This window comes from Canis lupus, chromosome 33 (assembly GCF_048164855.1).
Source record: "Canis lupus baileyi chromosome 33, mCanLup2.hap1, whole genome shotgun sequence".
NCBI lineage: Eukaryota > Metazoa > Chordata > Mammalia > Carnivora > Canidae > Canis > Canis lupus.
This window is the reverse complement of record NC_132870.1, coordinates 6,558,459-6,580,903: the sequence shown is the minus strand read 5'-3', so window position 1 is coordinate 6,580,903 and position 22,445 is coordinate 6,558,459. Positions and strand designations below refer to the sequence as shown.

General features: G+C 41.4%; 1 protein-coding gene across 6 annotated transcripts in view; it reads left to right on the top strand.

The window, feature by feature from the left end:
• The window catches only part of TMEM150C (transmembrane protein 150C), an 86,007-nt gene that overhangs the window by 23,095 nt on the left and 40,467 nt on the right, over positions 1-22,445 (top strand). Inside the window, exon 1 of one of the 6 annotated variants that reach the window (XM_072810193.1) lies at positions 6,187-6,428. The exons of the other annotated variants lie outside the window; for them this stretch is intronic. The gene's annotated coding sequence lies outside the window, so the exon portion shown is untranslated. Of the gene's footprint in view, positions 1-6,186; positions 6,429-22,445 lie in introns of those variants that run through there. 6 annotated transcript variants of the gene reach the window in all.

Below are 22,445 nucleotides of genomic sequence, written 5' to 3'. Positions count from 1 at the left end.
AGAGGATTGTTTTCAATGATAACGGCTCCCCTACTGAGCATTTCTAAGAGATAGAAAAAGCCTTAGGAAGTCAGATAATTTATTTCTTAGACTCTTGGCATGACCACAGTCATCACAGAAAGATGATGTGTAGACCCCATTCTTTTAGCCTATGAATATTTTACACTTGTTCTTGACATATTTTCTATTGAGGCTGACTTAACAGGACTCTGATGTTGAACCTATGCTCACTTCAGTTTCAAGAATCTCCTGCTTTTCTTGCTTGTGGCATGTTTACTTTGTCTTTCCAATTCAACCATTGTTTCTTCGCATATAGAAATTATATAATTTTTTTGTACCCCACTGAGTTGTCTCAGGAGGGAGGTTGGCAAACTATTTTGTAAATAAAGTTTTATTGGAATACAGCCATGCCCATTGGTTGCATATTACCTGTGACTGCTTCTGTGCTACCACCATAGAGTCAAAAATTTGAAACAGCTCATCTGGTGTATAAAGCTGGAAATCTCTACTATCTGGTTCTATATAGGAAAAGTTTATCAATCCCTGTTCCTATGATACTCTTCTTATGGGATCCTTGAAGAAACTGTGAAAAAAAAAAAGGCCTATTATAAATTGTGTATAGTTAATTGCTTCATCTAGGAGCAGATTTCACATCTGAATGACTAAGTAAGTGACTAAAATCTTCTCTCTTCCTATTGTACTATCCATTGGCTATGAAAGAAGGTGTCATCAGCACAGGCTTGGGTATTATTCAGACCTGGATCACTAGTTGTGTAACCTTGAATAAGTTACTTAATCCTGTTTAAACTATTATAGATACTGTGGTACCTACTGTTGGTAGACAGTTCTTTGTGCATCCCATGACAGGTCTTTACAAAGAGAGGTACTGACTGCACTTTTGTCCTAAGGATGTTTGTGTAGTGAACAGTCTTGGATGAGAGAGGTAGTGTTGCCCTCTGAAGCAAAAGGCGGGCATGCTTACATCTATTATGAGTTTCCCCAGGTCAGGGTTCCTCTCCAGGAATGCTGTTCACTATGTTTGCAGGTGTCACATGGCCCTCTTTTTGACACTCAGCAGGAATTAGAGCTGGAAAACTGTTACAAGAAAATGCAGATACTCCAGCTACTGCTATTGCTGAGAGTAATAAAGTCTTTTGTCCCTGACCCAGGAGTCCTGAGTCTTCTCCCAGCATCCATGAAACTGTGGCAGGATTACTCGTGCAAATAGCATAAAATCCCAGACCTCTCCACTTCTTAGGTAACCTATTCTGTGGGGTTATTATGAGACTTGAGAAAGATAATGAATATAAGACATTTAACACAGTGCCTGGCAGATAGTAAGTGCCCAATACATGTTAGCCATGAATTATTATCTAGCTGGTTATTAACTCTGAGGTGTGAGGTTGATCCCCAGGTTTGCGTGTCCAACTTATATCTTGAGATACTAGTTTTTCAAATTGCTAGTCACCAAGGCTGTGAAAACGTGAAGTAGATTGATTTTTATAATGAAACAGAAAATACAATATAATAGAATAATAAAGAAAATATCCAAGTGCCAAATTTGTAGTAAGGCTAAATATTGACTTGTAAAACATTAAGTTTCAATTATATTCATATATATCTGTATATTGGGTTGTAATGTAAAATATTTTTGTTTGCTGTCAGTCACTATCAAAAAAGTTGGAAAGCCACTGCTGCCCTAATACATATCTGGGGCTGTTCGGAAGAACTTTTGCTCATTCCTGTTGTAGTTCTCATTCTAGAAAAGGGGTATAAAGGGCCACACTCAGTCATCTAGGTGTGGCAGCTGAGAAGGAATGAGCAGAAGTACAGTTTGTTTACCCTCTGCAAACGATTTTGCCCATGGTTAGCAGAAAATGAATATAGCCACAAGTTATTTTCAGAAAAAAGGGATTTGTTATTGTTAGCATTAGCCAATAGAACTTTCTATGGTAATGGAAATGTTCTGTTTCCACACTATGCAATTCATCAGCCACTCTCTATTGAGCACTTGAGTGTGCAACTGAGGAATTGAACTTTTAGTTAAAATTTTTAAAAATTTGGATTAATTTAAATAGCCATGCGGGGCTCTTGGACAATGCAGTTTTATTTAGATTGAACACAAAGCTGTGGTTTCCTCCAGTACAATTAACTGTGTGATTTGGCTTCTGTTATCCTCCCAAAGTGTGGTGCCCTTCCACTGGGTTGTTCAAACAACCAGTGACCCTTGGCCATGGCTTGCCTGGGCAGACTTTGGGGTGAAGACATGCCTGAAGTGTGGCTACCTTGGACAGCGCCATGTGCCAGGAGAAAATGTCAAGTTGCTGGGGGTAGAGATTCTCAACCCTGGCAAGTAAACAATAGGATCATCCAAAGAGCTGTAAAAATCCAGGCTGCACTTTAGACCAAATCAGACATTTTTAAAAAGTTCCCTGGGTGCTCTTTCATGTTCTCATCTGGGCAGCATGACAGGTTGTCAGGGTAGCCTGTGCACTTCAGTGCTCCATCATAGTATCACAAGCTTGCCTGTGGTCAGACGGGCAGGGGAATGGACACACAGCAGACAGTGGATCCCTCTTATCTTAAACATAAAGACTCCAACTTATCTTTGGTGCTGGGAACTGAGCTGTTTCCCACCTGATTGCCCTCACAACAGAAGTCCCATTGCTCAGTGGACCAAAGTATGAATTTGGGTATGACAAAATTGAGCTTCAAGGAAGAAAAATAGGCTCTTATTGATCTGATTCACCTGTGCAGTGATTTCCATTTATATATCCAGCAAACATTTATAGACACTCTCCTGCGTGTTTGATAAGCTGTGCTTGCTCAGTCTAGTCGGGGAGACCGACATGTAAATAGTTATCATACAGTTGGGTAAGTGTAATATGGAGAGAAGAATCACTGGGTGCCGTGAGAGCACCCGCAAGGGGGTAGCTTTCCTGGATAGAAAGAGAGAGACATCAGGGGGCTTCTAAGAGATAGTGACAAGCAAGCCAAGTCTCCTAGGATCAGAAGTGGTCACATGAAAAAGGAGTAAATAAACAAATGAACAGATACAGCCAGGGAGGAGGCCCTGGCCTACATTTTCTGTCCCACTAAGACTGAACCCTGTAAGATAGCTCCCTTCTGAGGAAGACCCTCCTTGCAGTTTTAGCAAACTTCATGGGATATCCTTATCCTAACTGGGCTTTATCATTTATTCATTCACTCATTCATTTATTCCTTCATTCAACAAGTGTGACTTCTTGAAGTGTTATTATATGCAGACATCATCTAGGTGCTGGTGTTAGAGCAGTGAACAAAACAGACAGCGTTCCTGCCCTTGGGGAGCTTTACATTCTATTGGAGAAGACCAGCCAGAAGTAGACAGTAAGGAATAGTATAGTGTGGGATCAATGTGTTAAGGAGAAAAAGAAATCATGGTAAAGAATTTGGAAATACCTGAGAATTAGAAGTGTCATAGCATGCTATCTCTCTGCAAACTTAATAGCATTTCTTACCACTTTTCTGAAACTAGACCTGAGCCCTTCAGTCATTCTCTTTCCTTTGTTCAAGTCTGGACAACCACCTGTGTCCATAACCCTATGACCTCCTACCTCTTGCACAATCTAACTGTGTTATTAAGACTCCTCATACCCACCTCCCTTACCCCCATATGTCACATCTTGTGTTTTCACTCCTTAACACTTTCACTTCTGGTCCTCTGTTGATTCTCCCCCATTCTTGTCCTCTGCACCCCAGGGATTCCATGGTTAATAAAGCCCTTGGCCTTTTGGCTGACTGCTCTCTCGCTCTTCTATATTGGTCACTACATATAAAGGCATGTCATCACCATCTTAAGGCCAAACAGGGTAAACCACCTTCCACAGTTTCTCAGCACTGCTCTCTGTCCAGCTCCCAGTCACTTCATTTCCTGAGTAACTGAGGACCTGGCCCCGCATCTTCCCTGCCTCCCTTCCTCCCTGAGTCTTGTCATAACCTTTGGCGATGGCACCATCCTGGATCATCTGACCATAAATCGGTTCTCCAAACCCACTGGACCTTTTTAGTATTCCAACTAAATCCATAGCTGTTTTCTCCCAACATTCCACCCAAATTCTTATCCAGTTGGTACATTTTCACCTCAGAAATCTTAACCTCAGTGTCCCGTTCTCTGAGCGTCACTATGTATCCGTCCAGCTGTACCATACCCTACTCCCTCCACGTCTTTAATTTCATTGAGGTGTCTAGTCTCTTGACTTCCTTCAACTGCCCCAACTCTTCCTTATAAATGCAAATATAGTCATGTCCACCTTCACATCCTTTCCTCAGAGGATGTGGTATCCATTTTTCTGAATACTTTTCATCTTTTTTCTGATCTGTACCTTCTAAAGTGTTTACAGTGAGCACACCTCCCAGTTGTAAAAACCAAAGGAGAGAGGCCTCCAGTGGCTCTTCATCAACTACAGAGGAGTCATTCTCATGATTGGCACCTGCTCCCCCCAACCCAGCTCATCTTCCACCACTCTCTGCTCTGAGCACCACAAACCTCTGCTTCCTGCATACACTAGTTGGATGCCTTGGAACCCCTATGCATGCTATAGACTGCAGCGGCAAGGGAGGCTTCCACATCCCCAAACACTCAGCCCAGGGTCATTTCCTCTCCCCCCCCGCCGCCCCCCCACCTCCCAGTGCCAAGTCAGTTGTTCCCTCTGGAGCTCCCTCATTCCCCATACAAGTCTCTGGTGCTGCACTTCTTTCCAGATTCACTATGAGCTGCTTGGGGGCAGGGACTCTATTTATCTGTGTATTCTCAGCAGTTAGCTCAGAGCCTGGCAAACACCCTTAGCAGCTTGGCGAGCCTCTGGTCATTTGGAGGGGCTGGATCACAGGATGCTCAGAAATGAGGTTGCGAAAGTAGATGGAAGACTTGCCCCCAGGCCCTTCTTCCACTACTTGCTGCTACCCCTTGCATGAACAAGGTCTTTACCTTGTATTCAAAAATACTTTACATTTTACTAAAAATAAATTTGATTTTAAAATCATTGAAAGATACGACATTTTTATCTTAATAATTCTGGTGAACTCTGGCCCATATCGTTGGTCACATGGACCATGCCCGGTCTCCTGTTGTGTTGGGCTCATAATGCATGTTCGGCAAATCCCTGTTAATCTTCTTGATAAACCTACTAGCTCCCTATGATCAAACCTCTCTTCCTTAAATTCAGCTACTTTGGCAGCAGGCTGGAACAGGAGTTATTTAAGGCATGGGAGGCCTTTATTATTACCCCCCCCCATGTCACTGGATAGTGACTAGCAGCCTATATTACATGTATGATTGGTCCTGATCAACATCCTTTGGAGAAATAAAGGACTAACAAGATGTACTACTGGCATGGCTTTGAGCACCCTGGTAGGGTAAAGACAGCTAATGAATGCTTGCTGCCCTTCATCTTGCCACTACACTGGACTGGCAGCTAACATCATATTGTGAGTAATAGTTGTTCACACTGAGGAACCGTAATGGGCCACAAAAACTTGGTAAAACACATTTCACAGGCTAGTACAGTTAAGTAGTTTTGGATAGTTCCCTCCCATATAAATGGAGGATTCTAGGCCTTCCATAGGGGGCATGAAAGGGGCAGAAGGGAAAATAAGAAATAGTTGGGGAACTTAATTGGTTGGGGCCATCTTGAGCTTCTCAACCCACAAGGATTTATACTGGTTTTTCTTAAGGAAAGTGGCCTGATGTGAGTGATTCACCCAACGCACCTGAAATAATTTAGCAAAAATTATTAATGATAGGAAACTTAGTATCTGAAAGGATACATTTTTCAACAGTTGAACCAACGTGTGGTTCATTGGCCTATTACATAGGAATCACAATGGCTTTCTTTAACGTTTCCTTCTTTTTTTTTTTAATTTTTATTTATTTATGATAGTCACAGAGAGAGAGAGAGAGAGAGAGAGGCAGAGACACAGGCAGAGGGAGAAGCAGGCTCCATGCAGGGAGCCTGATGTGGGACTCGATCCCAGGTCTCCAGGATCGCGCCCTGGGCCAAAGGCAGGCGCCAAACCGCTGCGCCACCCAGGGATCCTTTAATGTTTCCTTCTTACCTAGACCAGGCTCTGTTGAAGCTTGGCCAGACTAGATAGCCCTGGTTATACTATTGTCTGATTTTCTTTTATTTTTGCCCAGTAGGCCACAAAAAGGAAATTACAACATTACTCAGAATAAACAGACTTGGAGATGTTAATAGCAGCCTTTAAGTCCGGGCCTACCCACCCTCTATACTGGCTATGTGCTTTGATATGTTACTTAACTTATGGAAGCTGAGAGTTGCTGTTGTTCATCAATACAATGTGGACTTATTTGTCTGGCTCACTGACTAGCCTGTAAGCCTCATCCATCCTTAGAAACTCAGTACTTGGGGGACAAGGCCTAGCAGGTAAGAGTTCTACGAATATTTGTCAAGCAAATCAGATTCATCTTACTTACTTATCATTGGTTGTTTTGAAGAGCAGGTGGGATGTGCAGCAGTAGAGTGTAGTATTGGGAGCAAAGGCTCTGGAGTTGGCCCCCTGGGTCCCAGTCCTGGCTCCAGCATTCCCAGCAATGTGACATTGGGCAGGTTACTATCCTGTGTGCATCTGTGAAAGCAGGTGATGGTACCTACCTGAGTATTAGCTGTGCCTGGCACTCAAACTCTATACATACCAGCTCTTGGTATGACATGTGAAGAACTTTTCAAATAGCTGCTCAGGTAAAGGTGATATCTATTCAATGAGGTCTTGCCAAGTTTGGGCGCTCTGAAATGTGTCTTTCCCTTTCTTATCTAGTGGTAATTCCATTCTGTTTCACATTTTCTTTTTCTTTTTTTTTTTTTAAGACTTTATTTATTATTTGACAGAGAGGGAGAGAGCACACAAACAGGAGGAGGGGCAGACAGCAGGAGAGGGAGAAGCAGACTCCCTGACGAGCAGGGAGCCTGATGTGGGGCTCTATCCCAGGACCCTGGGATCGGGACCTGAGCCAAAGGCAGATGCCTAACTGACCGAGCCACCCAGGCGCCCCTGTTTCACATTCTCTAAAGCCGGGTAGGATGTCTTTCATGCGGGCCCTTTAATGACACTTATGATCACCTTGGTAGAAAATATTAGGTTCAAAGAAGGCCTAACCTTGGGCTGCTCTGGCCTAGAACTGCTTCCTGCTCTTTTTCCACTGTTTGCTCTACAGAAATAACTCTAGTCAATTCCTAGGCATTACAGATTTTTAAGATCATGTTAAATAATAATGATTTCATATGTGAAAACACTGCAGTGGTTCCCACACTGATTTCCCTGCTTCCTGCCTCTTGACCACTTAAGTCTTGTGCGCAGTGCTATCTGCTCATCTTCCCAGGATTTTGCTTTCATAAAGTCTCTCCCACCCAGGACCCTCCTGAGAAAGTATTTTATTTTTAGGACCAAACCCAAGTACTAGTGTTGACATTCAAGGCCATATATAATCTGAGCCCATTCTATCTATTGTTTTATCTATTCGTTTTATCTATTCTTTTTCTTCCAATTCCTCTCTACTGTAGACTTTTTCTGCCCACTCACCTGAATACAATCGTGGCTTCTTTTTTTAAAAAAAAAGATTTTATTTATTTATTCAGAGAGAGAGGCAGAGACATAGACAGAGGGAGAAGCAGGCTCCATGCAGGGAGCCCGATGTGGGACTCGATCCTGGGTCTCCAGGATCAGGCCTTGGGCTGAAGGCAGTACTAAACCACTGAGCCACCAGGCTGCCCTCAATCATGGCTCCTTACTCTCATTTTCTTGGTTCTCACACCAAAATGCCCTGCTAGGCATGTTCTATGCATTCACATTTGCCCACTGCTTTAAAGCCCACCTGCTTTGTAAATCCTACCTCTTGCTGAACATTGGTCACCGTCTCCCTATGTGTTTGCATTTCCTTATATTTAATTCAGAGCTTTGTTAGGTGCTATTTAAAAATTCTCATTGAAAAAAAATTCTCATTGAAGATTCAGATTGTTAACTTGATGACATATAAGCGTACTAGTTACACATTGAGGAAATTGTACTCGTTTTATATGTCTAAGTAAAAAAGAAAAAAAAATTAACATTGTCCTCTTGGCAGCTGTAATTCCACCCCACTGCCCATAAATAAAGCCCTGGAGCCTAGACCATATGTGGTAAAACAAAAATAATATTGTAGAGCAAGCAGGGCTACTATTGCTGTTATGGGACTCATAAGTCACTACTTGACTTTTATAATACGTGAGACTATGGCTGCCTTAGTATATCAACATTTCTTCACTGTTAAGCTATGGATACAGTATAGAATTAAGAGCCAGAACCCTGAAATCTTTTAAGTACATAGTGGGAATTCAATAAATGTTGTGAACGTATTAGTCTGTGGTTTATTTTTGGCTCCTCACTGATGGAGTCTGATTTATACATATCAATTCACTTCTCTGTTCTAATTTAGTACATCTTCTACAATACCAAGATTTTATTAAACTTAAGATATAATGAAATTGTATTGTGGGACGCCTGGGTGGCTCAGCATTTGAGCGTCTGCCTTTGGCCCAGGGCATGATCCTAGAGTCCTGGGATCGAGTCCCATGTCGGGTTCCCTGCATGGAGCCTGCTTCTCCCTCTGCCTGTGTCTCTGCCTCTCTCTCTCTCTCTCTCTCTGTGTGTGTTTCTCATGAATAAATAAATAAAATCTTTAAAAAAAATAAAAGTGTATTGCTAGGGTACAAACATATTACATGTATCATGAGAATCAACATCTTCTTTTCCTTTCTCCCTCCCTCTTCTTTTTCTTCTCTTTCTTGTGGATGGCATCTGAAATGCAGAGAGCTTTGGGCTAGGAGCTGTGTGGATGTGTGGAGGAGTAGAACAGTGCCTTCTCTCTCTAAGAAATCACAGCCTAGCATGGGAGACACATGTATGAACAACTGTGTTCTAACCGGAATGTGAGATTGAATTAAATAAAAGAAGTTGGCTATGGGGTACCTGGATGGCTGTCGGTCAAACGTCCCGACTCTTGATTTCAGCTCAGGTTATGATCTCAGGGTCATGGGATAGGGCCCTGCCTAGGCTCTGAGCTCAGTGGGGAGTCGGCTTGAGGATTCTCCCCAGTCCTCTGCCCTCCCCTCACCAAAATAAATAAATAAACCTTAAAAAAAAAAAAGCAAATGATTACATAAGCAAACCAGGGAAAATAAAGAGAAAGGGAAGCTTGAAAAGTATATAATTTACAATTAATTGTACTAAGTTTCTACTATGTGCCAAGCTCTGTGCTAGGTAATAATTATGTGACTAGGGCAGCCCTGGTAGCCCAGCGGTTTAGCGCCGCCTTCAGCCCAGGGCCTGATCCTGGAGACCTGGGATCGAGTCCCACATTGGGCTCCCTGCATAGAGCCTGCTTCTCCCTCTGCCTGTGTCTCTGCCTCTCTCTCTCTCTCTCTCTCTCTCTCCCCCCCCTTTCTGTGTGCCTCTCATGAATAAATAAAACCTTTAAAAATAATAATAAATAAATAAATATTTGACTATATCCTCACAGCAAATATTGGAGGTTGATATATTAGTCAACTTTTCAAAAATAAACTGGAACACACTGCAAAAGAGACAGAGCTGGGATTGATTCTAGATCACTCTTTTATTATACCAACCTGTTTTTATGCCAGTATAAAAATAAAGTCTAATCAGTAAATTAAATGGTTTCAAGGGGTACTTTTAAATAGCCACAAAACTTTGCAAAGGCTCACATTCCCCTAGGGGAAATTAGCCAGGTAAAGGAATAAAATGCAAAGAAATAACAGGCAGGAAAAAATCCCCACAACTTTATAAAGAAAATATCCTTCAGTTTTGAAGCCTCTGAAGTAATGGATGCTGATCTCTTCTTTATTAATTTAACAGCTGAAAGAACAGGCAGAGACATTGAATGACTTATTTTGTGAATCTCCAAACAAAACTAACTTCCTTCTGGATTATTAAGTGGATTTTTTAAAAAGGGACTTAAACACAAATTCTTATACGTAGTTGTGTTTCAACTACAATGTGTTTCATTCCAGGCGAACTTCAGAAACACTGTCAAATTCCAAACTAATCCTCTTGAGTTTTTTTTAATTGAATTCTGGATATCTCTAAATTAATGTGGCAAGAGTGGCTTTCTTCACTGTACTCTAATTAACCCTCCAGGAACATTTATTTAAGTTTTTTGTGTGTCTCTGAGTTTTGTGGGGTTTTTTTCATGTATATCTCTTATTATAGTCTTAGATATCTTATGGCTTTTTAATGCTATTATAAATCTATTATTTCTATTTTTTCTGTATAATTAAAAGTTCTGTTTGACTTTTCGTCTTTTATCCAACCCTTTATATGAACACTCATTAATTCTAATAATATTTTAATTAATTCTCTGGTCCTAGTATTGCAGAAAATAATTCTATTTCCATATTTCTTGTAACTAGACCTCTTATTTCTCTTTCCTGTCTTACTGAATTGGTAAAACTGTCAAAACAGTGTTAATAATCATTGTAAGATTATTCATTCATGCTAGTTTTGCTTAATAGGAATGCTTTCTTTTCACACCAGAGAAAGATATTGGCTGATGGTTTGTGAGAGATACTCACTGTATTCCTCATTTTCCTAGATATTTTGTAAGGGATGAGCACTGAATCTTATCAGATGTCTTTCCAGTATCTTCCTAGGGTTTTTCTTATTTGATTTATTAATATATTGCATTATATCAATAATAATAATTATATATCTCCTGGGATAAACTCTCCTAGGTCATGGTTTATTTTCTTTTAGTATACTGTTGACTTTATGTGATATTTTCCACTTGGGACTTTTTACTCTTGTTATCCATACCAATTTTTCATACACATAAGTATGCATATTAAATACATATGCATTTGGGGGTCACATTGTACATACACTTTTTGTATTCTGAATTTTCTATTTCTGTACTATATTTCCTAGGACATTAGAAATTCTTCAAAAATATTTTTAATGGGCAGCCCTGGTGGCGCAGCGGTTTAGCGCCGCCTGCAGCCTGGGGTGTGATCCTGGAGGCTCAGGATCAAGTCCCACATCGGGCTTCCTGCATGGAGCCTGCTTCTCCCTCCACCTGTGTCTCTGCTTCTCTCTTCGCTCTCTCTGAATGAATAAATAAATCTTTAAAAAAATATTTTTAATGGCTTACAATATATTATAGATATATTTATTATAGCTTATTTAACCCTTCATTTAGTTTTCATTTTTTATTTTATTTTTATTTTATTTATTTATGATAGTCACAGTGAGAGAGAGAGAGAGGCAGAGACACAGGCAGAGGGAGAAGCAGGCTCCATGCACCGGGAGCCCGACGTGGGATTCGATCCCGGGTCTCCAGGATCGCGCCCTGGGCCAAAGGCCGGCGCCAAACCACTGCGCCACCCAGGGATCCCCTTCATTTAGTTTTCATTGCTTTAAGTTTTTCCTAATTTTTGCTGTAACAAATAATGCAGAGATGAACATCTCTACATATAAACTTTCATTCATATCAACGATTGTTTCCATAGCTATTAGTCTCCAAGCACCACCACAATTGTAGCGGCTTAAAAACAGCAGAAATTTATTCTCTCACTGTTCCAGAGGCCAAGAACCCAAAACCAAGGTGTCAGCCAGGCCATGCTCCCTTTGAAGGCTCTAGGGAGAGAACCTTTCCTTGCCTCTTCTGACTTCTGGTGGCTCCTGGAGCTCCTTGGACTGTGGCAACATCACTCCAGAGTCTGCCTCTGTCTTCACATGGGCTTCTTTCCTGTGTGTGTCTGTGTCCTCTCCTTATGTAAGGACACCAGTCATTGGATTTAGTGCCCACCCTAAATCCATGATGATTTCTTCTCACGGTACTTCATTATATCTACAAAGGTCCTATTTCCAGATAAGGTCAGGGGTTAGGACTTGGACATGTCTTTTTTGAGGGGGACACAGTTCAACTCAGTATACTTTCTGTGAGTAGAAATACAAAGGATAGGAGCCTTCTTAAGTCTCTTAATACTTAAGACCATATTGTTTTCCAAAATGTGTAAGAGGGCCTGGCTCATTTATCAACAGTGGTATAGAGAGTACCCATTTATCTACACCTTCACCTGTATTAAGTATTACCATTTATATATATATATATACACACACACACACATACGTACATATATTTGCCTCTTGGATAGGGTAAAAATGGAAATTCATTATTTCTAAATTTCATTCCATTAATTGTTGGGGAAGTTGACAACATTTTTATGTATTTAATATGGACATTTGTAATTCTTCTATAAAATCTTTGTTCAAGCCTTTTGCCCATTTTCCTTTTGACACATTAGTTGTTTTCTTATTGATACTGACATTACATACAAAGAATATTAGCCCTTTGTCATATTACATGTAAATATTTTCCCAGTTTGTCATTTACCTTTTAATTTTCCAAAAGTTTAGCCTTATGTGGTCAAGGATATCAATATTTCTCTTGTGATTTCTTAATTGTTTCTAAACTTCAGAAAATGGGGACGCCTGGGTGGCTCAGCAGTTGAGCATCTGCCTTCGGCTCAGGGCGTGATCCCAGAGTCCTGGAATCGAGTCCCACATCGGGCTCCCTGCATGGAGTCTGCTTCTCCCTCTGCCTGTGTCTCTGCCTCTCTCTGTGTGTCTCTCATGAATAAATAAATAAAATCTTTAAATAAATAAATAAATAAATAAAAACTTCAGAAAATGCTTCTGTATCCAGACATTACCTAAATATTCACCTCAGTTTCTCAGTCATGTTATAGCTTCAAGTTTTATATTTTACTCTTTATTTCACCTGGAATGTATCTATGAAGTTTTCACCTATTTTACTTTTTAAGATTTTATATTTTCATGAGAATACACAGAGAGGAGATGGAGAGAGAGAGGCAGAGGCACAGGCGGAGGGAGAAGCAGGCTCCATGCAGGGAGCCTGACGTGGGACTCGATCCGGGGTCTCCAGGGTCACGCCCTGGGATGAAGGCAGGTGCCAAACCGCTGAGCCAACCGGGCTGCCCTATTTTACTTCTTTTTAAAAAAGACTTTATTTATTTATTCATGAGACACAGAAAGAGAGGCAGAGACATAGGCAGAGAGAGAAGCAGACTCCCTAGAGGGAGCCCAATGTGGGACTCCATCCCAGAACCCTGGGATCATGATTCTAAGCCAAAGGCAGATGCTTAATCATTGAGCCACCAAGGTGCCCTCTCCCATTTTAAAATGGATTTTTCCCAGCACATTTATTCATAATTTCCTTATTCCTCATTACTTTCTTTATTTTTTTTATTTTTTTTTTATTTTTACTCAGTTAAATTCAACTGAGCCAGGGCAATGTTGTCTAGGATGGGGGATTGGGTATATCCTGGGGAGTGCCTTGGCTGGCTCAGTTAGAAGAGCATGTGACTCTTGATCTAGGCATCATGAGTTCGAGTCCCACCTTGGTGTAGAGATTACTTAAATAAACAAACAAACTGGAAAAACATTAAAAAGAATCAACAGGCACCCCTGTTAGTGCCTTCAAAAATTCCTTCACCATAGAGGTGTTGGCAACCTCTTTTCATACTTCCTGGAATCTGTGGACCATTTATGGTGGCCCTGGTTGCCCCAGGGCTTCTGATGAAAGAAACTGCCCTTCTCCATCTCATGTAATACTCCATCGAAACAACCAGTGACTGGCCACCTATGGGGCTCTCCTGGAAATAGAGACTCTCACAGATCCTGAGCCTACGACCCTCCCTAGCCAACTGCATCTTATGCTTTGGATCAGAACACAAGCTTGTGATGTCTCCTGGGGCTTCCTTAAGACAAGATGGAGCCAAGCTTGGACCCCCTGGCATATTCTATCTGCTTCTCCTGTCCTTGGTTTCTTGCCAGATGCCAGGATGCTAGAGGAGGTTACCGCTCTCCCAGTCCCTGTGACTACCTGGAGACCCTCTTGGGATTGACTGGGTGAATAGCAGTGGAGGTCCATGTCCTATGTACTACTGGCCATCACTTGAGGCCCGTAGAATGTTGCTTTCTATCCCTTCGCAAGAACGTCCCTGATAAAGAATGGAACCAGAGAAACAACATTCTTGGCCAGACTTCAGACAGTCTCTTAACGCCGGATGCCCTGGCCACTTATGGCAACATCCTCACATTTATTATGAACTTGGGCCACTGTCTAAAAATTATCTCCTTCAAGGAAAATATTTTAGAAATCTCTCGTCTCACAGATAGCCAAAATATAAATCTAAATCACACATGCTTCTGCATGTATTAAGGCCACAGTACATGGATCTCCCAAAACACTCCTTGTTCCCTTCAGATTTGCAAACATTACTGGTAGTAACTAAGACACACATTTGCACATTTCAAAATACATAATGCTGGACTCTTGAAAGGGGGTAGTTGATAGAACTTTCATGATAGGTCTCAGTTGGTTTAATTGAGAGACATATGTTCTCCTTTTCATATACTAATACAACAAGTAATACAACAAGTAAACTCTAAAGTTCTCTATCTTGTCCCAGGCCTTAATTTATTTTTTATAAAGATCTTATTTATCCATTTGAGATAGAGAGCTCGAGCCACGGGGAGGGGCAGAAGGAGAGGAAGAAGTAGGCTCCCCACCAAGCAGGGAGCCCAACACAGGGCTTGATCCTGGGACCCTGAGATCATGGTCTGAACCAAAGGCAGACACAACCAACTGAGCCACCCAGGTACCCCCCCCTTAACTTTTTTTTTTAAGATTTTATTTATTTATTCATGAGAGACAGAGAGAGAGAGAGAGGCACAGGCAGAGGGAGAAGCAGGCTCCATGCAGGGAGCCTGACGTGGGACTGGATCCCAGGTCTCCAGGATCACGCCCTGGGCTGAAGGCGGCGCTAAACCACTGAGCCACCCAGGCTGCCCTCTTAACTTATTTTTATAAATGTTCAGTCTTATCCCCATCTCATAGGGCTGGAGGCCAGATCAAGGGCACATACTCTTCTGGGACTCATTAACCATAGATACTGGCCAGAAAGCTTGCTTTTCTTGCTTCTCTGATAAGAGAACCATTTGAACCTAAACTTCCACCAAAAACTAAAACAAAAACCCTGTCAAGTGCAGCTGTACCCCATTTTGTTGACTATTGGTCTGGTTACTGCTGATCTGGGTGCTTTCACTGGTTTATAGTCTGAAGACCCACTCAAGTGGACATACTCAATCCCACATCATAGACAACATTGCCCCAGCCCAGAAGCTCACAGCTGGAGATGATATGGCCCCAAGTGATGTTGCTCCAATCCAAGACATCACCATTGGAGGGTGACTTTACTTCTTACACTAAAATCTCCACCTCAGGGAACCCCGTGGCCAACCTCTCCTATGGCATTAAGAAGACACAGGATATATTTTACTTTTCTGCCTGAGTTTGCTGTCTGCTTTAGCCCATGGTTCTAGTACACTCCTTGCTCTCTGCTAAAACGTACACCCTACACTTCCATGCCTAAAGGGAAATTTGGTATAGGTTACTAAAATTGATGGAGATTATTGCTTTCCTCTGGAGGCACCTGCCAGATATCTGTCATCCCCTTTACTTCTGAGGAGACAATCACCCATTCCCTGGTGTCTTTTCCTTTTCCTTTTCCTACCCACCCTCCCCCATATTTTCACCACAATTTCTTGCCTTGTGTCTCCAACCATGACCACCACAATCACTCTTTTCCCTTGGTTAAGCACAACACCTCTTTCTCACAGGTACTGCATTCTCTGAATGACACCTTCCAATACTATTGTGGCCCAAACTCAGACACAGCACTTTATTTATGTATTTTACTATGTTGACTCCCCTGCATGTTTTCCCTAATTAAACCATACCCTAGGGTGCAGTGGTTACATTGGGGATTCCCATAGTTCTTTATTCACTAGGTACTTCCCCATTTCCATCAACCCAAGAAGGCCAGGCAAACAGACAGTATTTATTCCCATCGTAATAGGACTTGCCATAACCACAGGAGCAGCCAGCAATGGCACCAGCATAGCAGCCTTTCGTAAACAAAATCAAATCATAACTGCCAACCAGCACCTTTCAGCAGCCCTTTCTAATCCTTCAAAGACTGCACAAAACATTGTTCCCCTATGCAACAAATCCATGAGTCCCTAACCCAAATGGTAACAGACTGGCCCTTGACTGTTTACTAGCCAGGGAAGGAGGAGTTTGTCCATTCAGGGTACCTCTTACTATATGACATTATTAACTGGATAGGTACAGGCCAAACTATGAGGAATGGGCTAAGAGGTAAAGATCTTTCATAATGTAACCAATCTAATGTATAGATTCTTCTAAAATCAGTGATACCTGGTCTGTGCTCTTGGTTATTGCCCATAGAGTAGGGTGCCTGGTTGCATATTTTCTCATCAAATGCCCAATAGCACTTTTCCTAGCTGTCACCTTTATCAGTTTGCCTTCCAGTGGCTAAATCAGACTGTCCTGTTCACCCTTTTTTAAAAAAATATTTTATTTATTTATTCTATTCATGAGAGACATACACACACACAGAGAGAGAGAGAGAGGCAAAGACACAGGCAGAGGGAGAAGCAGGCTCCATGCAGGGAGCCCGATATGGGACTCGATCCCGGGTCTCCAGGATCACGCCCTGTGCTGAAGGCAGGTGCTAAACTGCTGAGCCACCCAGAGACTCCCTGTCCTGTTCACCCTTAACATCTCCACAACCCAGATGCAAGTGTTATCCATCCCAGTTGGTATTGTTAATGATGTTAAAGCATCATAGGATCAATTGCCTTATAACTTTTAAAAACTTCATATTTTCCTGATGCTTCAATATCCCTACTAATGGGCTATAAGCACCATTATAGGCAGCCAGGTGCACCAGTGTGATAAAGCTGGTCCCTGCCATGAGTATCCCTTCTTACCCTCCCCTGTCTGTGACCTAGTGACATTCAAATGCACTGGTGAAACGCCTCCACTTCTTTTATTTATGCCCTCTCCTGTGATCCCCAGTTAAGGCACTTGCACATGGGTTCTCCCTCTCTCGTTTCTTCTCCTGTCCCCTCTCTGCTTCCCACCTGCTTGGTTGAGCCCACTCCTTGGGCATCCTCCCATGTAGTCTCCGAGTGGAATGCCATACCTCCCTCTTGTAGGACCTGTGAGTATAATCAATTTCTTTCACCTCCATACTTCTCTCCATGGTATTTTTCTAGGTCTGTACTTGACTGATCAAAAAGTAAAAAAAAAAAAAAAAAACATTTTGGGGCACCTGGGTGGCTCATTTAGTTGAGCATCCAACTCTTGATTTCAGCTCAGGTCATGATCTCAGGGTTGTGAGATTCAGCCCTGTGTCAGCTCTGAGCTGGACATGGAGCCTGCTTGAGATTCTCTCCCCCTCTACTTCATCCCGCCCAATAAAAATAGACAGATAATTTTTAAATTTTAAGTAATATAATTATTCCTTACACACATGTACCTGTGGCCTTCCCAGTCAAGTTGCTTTTCTTGCATGTAGCATCAAATCATTCCAAACATAGCCTCCATATTGGGTTTTAAAACATGCAGCCGTTTTCTTGTGATGCAATAATTAACACATGGAAACAATTTTACTTAATGCAAGAATCTGTCTTGGGATTCTTCTGTGAAGTTGATTTGTTTGTTGTTTTTTGCAATAAAAAACCACATTATTTTTATTGCTGAAGCTTATGATGTACCGTACTTATATACTTTAAGTTTATGATCTACTTTGACAAATGTTAGGGCAGCCCCCGTACTGGCTCTCATTCATTCTAGATGAGGTTGGAATCTTATTGAAATTTTATGAACCTACAAAGCTGTGGTTGCTAAACTTTAATGTGTATTGGGATCATTCAGGGAGCTTGGTAAGAAGACAGCTTTCTTGAAAACTTCCCCTTCCCCCTCTTGTGATTCTGCTAAGTCTGGGTCCAGCCCAAGAATCTGCATTTTAACAAGCATCAAGGGATTTTAAGGCAGTCATCCGTAGACCCCATTTAGAGACACACTGCTGTGAGTAATATGCACAGAATTGACAACTTTTTACTGTCTCTTTATTTGGATCTTCTTTTTACCTTTTAGCAAAGTTCTTCAGATTTTACATCTTGCACACTGTCAATGTGCACTTTTTTCTATTATATCTTGTACTTGTTATTGCTAGTACACAGAAAGGCTTTTGATTTTTAGATGTTTGTGTTTTATCCAGCCACTTTGCTCACTTCTCTTGTTAAATCTAATAGTTTTTCAGTTAAACCTTTTGCATGGGTGAGTTTTAGTGAGATTGGTAAACCAGTTCAGCGGAAGTGAACATTTGATTTTGCCTCCTCCTTCATAATATTATACTTATTATATCTAGTTTATAAGTGTCACTGCATTGTCCAGACCATCCAGAACTTTGGTAAATACTCAGAGAGTCCACCATTAATTTTTTTTTTTTATTTTAAGGGAATGCTTTCTTATGATTTCATAGTTAAGAATGATTCCGGTGGGTTACCTAGGTGGCTCAGTGGTTGAGCATCTGCCTTTGGTTCAGGTCATGATCCTGAAGTCCTAGGATTGAGTCCTGCATCAGGCTCCCTGTAGGGGGCCTGCTTCTCCCTCTGTCTAAGTCTCTGCCTCTCTCTCTGTGTCTCTCATGAAGAAATAAATAAAATCTTAAAAAAAAAAAAAAAAAAGAATGGTTCTGGCTATTGGTTTTGTTGTGTTTTTTTTTTTAACTTTATTTATTTTAGAGAAAGAGAGTCATGAGGTCAGAGAGGGGCAGAGGGAGATAAGCAGACTACCTGCAGAGTGGGAGCCTGACACGGGGCTTGATCCCAGGACCCTGAAATCATGACCAGAGCCGAAACCAAGAATCACAAGCCCAACTGACTGAGCCACCCAGGCATCCTGGTTCTGACTATTGATTTTAGAAAGATCTTTTTAAATTTATATTAAAGAAATAGCTTACAAAAAAAAAGTAAATAGCTTACTATTCCTGGTTTTCTTAATGCTGCTGCTGCTACTTTTTAAAATAAGGAATGGGTGTAGAAACTATAGGGAGAAAAAGTTCTTTGTCCTTATACCTTTTTTTAGATTCTTTACCTGGGGTCCTATAAATTGGGATGACAAAAGGCAGATGAATAAAAGAAAACAAAGAAGTTTATTAGCATGTGAATTCCCACTCACACAGGGAAGTGCCCAGAGATGAGTAACTCAAAAGGGTGGGGAGAACTTGTGGTCTAACATAAAGTTGTATGTCATTTATACACTAGGGGTGCATATATCTAACTTCCTAGGAGAAGGGAAAAGGAGGCACTTCTGGAAAAGCAGACAACTTTGGGAAGACATATGGGCCTTCAGGAAAATAGGAGACATGCTAGTGTGTGACAGTATCTGGGTACAGAGTCACTTCCGGTGGGGGATTTATGACAATTGATTTCTTTGGGGAGGTTCTTCTTGTAGATAGATAACGGATTTCAGGAACTCTAATGCCTTCACCTCAAAACAATTCTTATGTCAAAGAGGCATGTTTTGGGGTGGCATATCAAATTCCCTTCAAATCTTAGTGCCCTTTTAGTATCTATTTAAAGAATAAGATTGTTTTTCCTTTTTTAAAAAAAGAATGGATATTAATAAAATTTCTAACCCAGCAGAGCATCTGGATGGCTCAGTTGGTTCCAAGTGTCTGATTCTTTTTTTTTTTTTAATGACTTTATTTATTCATTTGAGAGAGAGTGAATGTGCACAAATGGAGGGGAAAGGCAGAGGGAGTAGGAGAAGCAGGCTCTCTGCTGAGCAGGGAGCCCAATGTAGGGCCGGATCCTGAGACCCTGAGCCAAAGGCAGACACCTAACCATCTGAGCCACCCAGGCAACCCAGGTGTCTGACTCTTGATTTGGGTTCAGGTCATGATCTGAGGGTCCTGGGATCAAGCCCTGTATTGGGTTACATACTCAGTGGGGAGTCTGCTTGAGATTATCTCCATCACCTTCTCCCTCTACTCCCCACTCTCTAAAAATAAATAAATCTTTTTTAAAAAGTTCTAACCCATTTTCACCCTTCTGAAATAACTCATACTTAGTTGTGGCTTATTCTTTTCATTTATTCTGAATTTTATTCCCTAAAGTTGCAGTCTTTAACTGTGAGATACTTTGTTCTAAAAAGTAGCTTGCCTGCCAAACTACAGTTGTCAAAACCAAGGTTTAAAGATTAGGGTAAGGCATTGACTTCAGTTTTGAATATGAACTAAATTCAGTAAAAGGAAAGTTCTAAGTGGCAACCTCTTCCAAAACAAACCAAATTTGTTGATACTAAAATCCATGCTGGGTGGCTCAGTCAGTTAAGCATCCAACTTGACTTCAGCTCAGAGCATGATCTTATGAGTTGTGGGATCCAGCCCTGGTTGGGCTCTATGCTCAGCTTGGGGAGTCTGCTTGAGGATTCTCTCTCTTTCTGCCCCTCCCCCTGCCCGGCATGCTTGCTCTCTCTCCCTCTCTCTAAAATAAATACATCTTTAAACAAAAACCAAAACCCATGGATAGATTACTCTTTTCCTGATTCACATTCTCTAATTGATCAGAAAATATTTTTGTGGTTTCATAATTCACTAAGAGACTGAATGTGCTTTGAAATCTCCCTTATTTGTTTTTAAAGATTTGGCCAAATATTTCTTAAACTATGGTAATTTAAGACAATTATTGAAGTACTTATTGGCATGTTTTGGAGAGGCCCCCTGATGATTGATCCATGTATGGAGAAGACAGAGCCAGGATATCTTTCTGATCCACTCAATAGAAGTACCTGTAACATCTTAAGACAGGAATAGGGCAGCCAGGGCAGCCTAGCGGTTTAGCACCACCTTCAGCCCGGGGTGTGATTCTGCAGACCCAGGATCAAGTCCCACATGGGGCTCCCTGCATGGAGCCTGCTTCTCCTTCTCCCTGTGTCTCTGCCTCTCTCTCTCTCTCTGTCTCTCATGAATAAATAAATAAAATCTTAAAAAATAAATAAAGACAGTAATAATTGTTATCTTGGTTTTTTTGTTTAAGGGCATAAGCTGTGGGTATTTATTTTTTTTAAAGGTTTTTTTTTTTTTTTAATTTATTTATGATAGTCACACAGAGAGAGAGAGAGGCAGAGACACAGGCAGAGGGAGAAGCAGGCTCCATGCACCGGGAGCCCGACGTGGGATTCGATCCTGGGTCTCCAGGATCGCGCCCTGGGCCAAAGGCAGGCACTAAACCGCTGTGCCACCCAGGGATCCTAAGCTGTGGGTATTTAAATAAAGAGTGAAGAATTTTTAATTTTTGGTAAAGAACTATAAAACTTGAAGTTTTATGTCAAAAATATTTATTCTGGGGTGTCTGAGTGGCTCAATCAGTCAAGCATCCAGCTCTTGGTTTTGGCTCAGGTCATGATCTCAGAAATCTGTGGAATCAAGACCCCCATGGCAGGCTCCTCACTCAGCAGGGAGTCTGCTTGTCTCCTTTTCTTCCCCTCCCCTTGCTCACATACATCCCTCCCAAAATAAAAAAAGTGTTTAAGTGTGGGGATCCCTGGGTGGCTCAGTGGTTTAGTGCCTGCCTTTGGCCCACAGCGTGATCCTGGAGTCCTGGGATCGAGTCCCACATTGGGCTCCCTGCATGAAGCCTGCTTCTCCCTCTGCCTGTGTCTCTGCCTTTCTCTCTGTATCTCTCATGAATAAATAAATAAAATCTTTTTTAAAAAAGTGTTTAAGGGTGTCAGGGTGGCTCAGTCAGTTAAGTGTCTGCCTTTGGCTCAGATCATGATCCTGGGGTCCTGGGATCAAGCCCAGCATTGGGCTCCCTGCTCAGTGGGGAGTCTGCTTCTCCCTCTCCCTCTGTCTGCCACTCCCCTAGCTTGTGTTTGCTCTCTCTCTGTGATAAATCAATCAATCAATCAATCAATCAATAATAAAACATTTCTTAAAAATAAATCTTTAAAAAATATTCAAATCCATATTCAAAAATATGAGAGATGATATCTTTTTATTCAGAAATAAAATTAGTCTATATCTTTTGGAGATATATTCATCAGTCTTTGATACCAGAAATACTCTATTTTCTTTTTTTTTTTTTTAAGGTTTTATTTATTTATTCATGAGAGACACAGAGAGAGGCAGAGACACAGGAAGAGGGAGGAGAAGCAGGCTCCATACAGGAGCCCAATGCAGGACTCGATCCCGGAACTCAGGGTTCACATCCTGAGCCAAAGGCAGCCGCTCAACTGCTGAGCCACCCAGGCGTCCCAGAAATACTCTATTTTCAAAAGAATTTGGGTAGCTTCCCATATTTTTACATGTTCTAGTATAATATATTTAGCTTTAAAATTGGCTTTTCCTTAAAAGTTTGAAACTGTGAAAGAATAATATTTAGAATTTGGTAAATTCGTGACTCTCATACAGATATAAAAATGAACA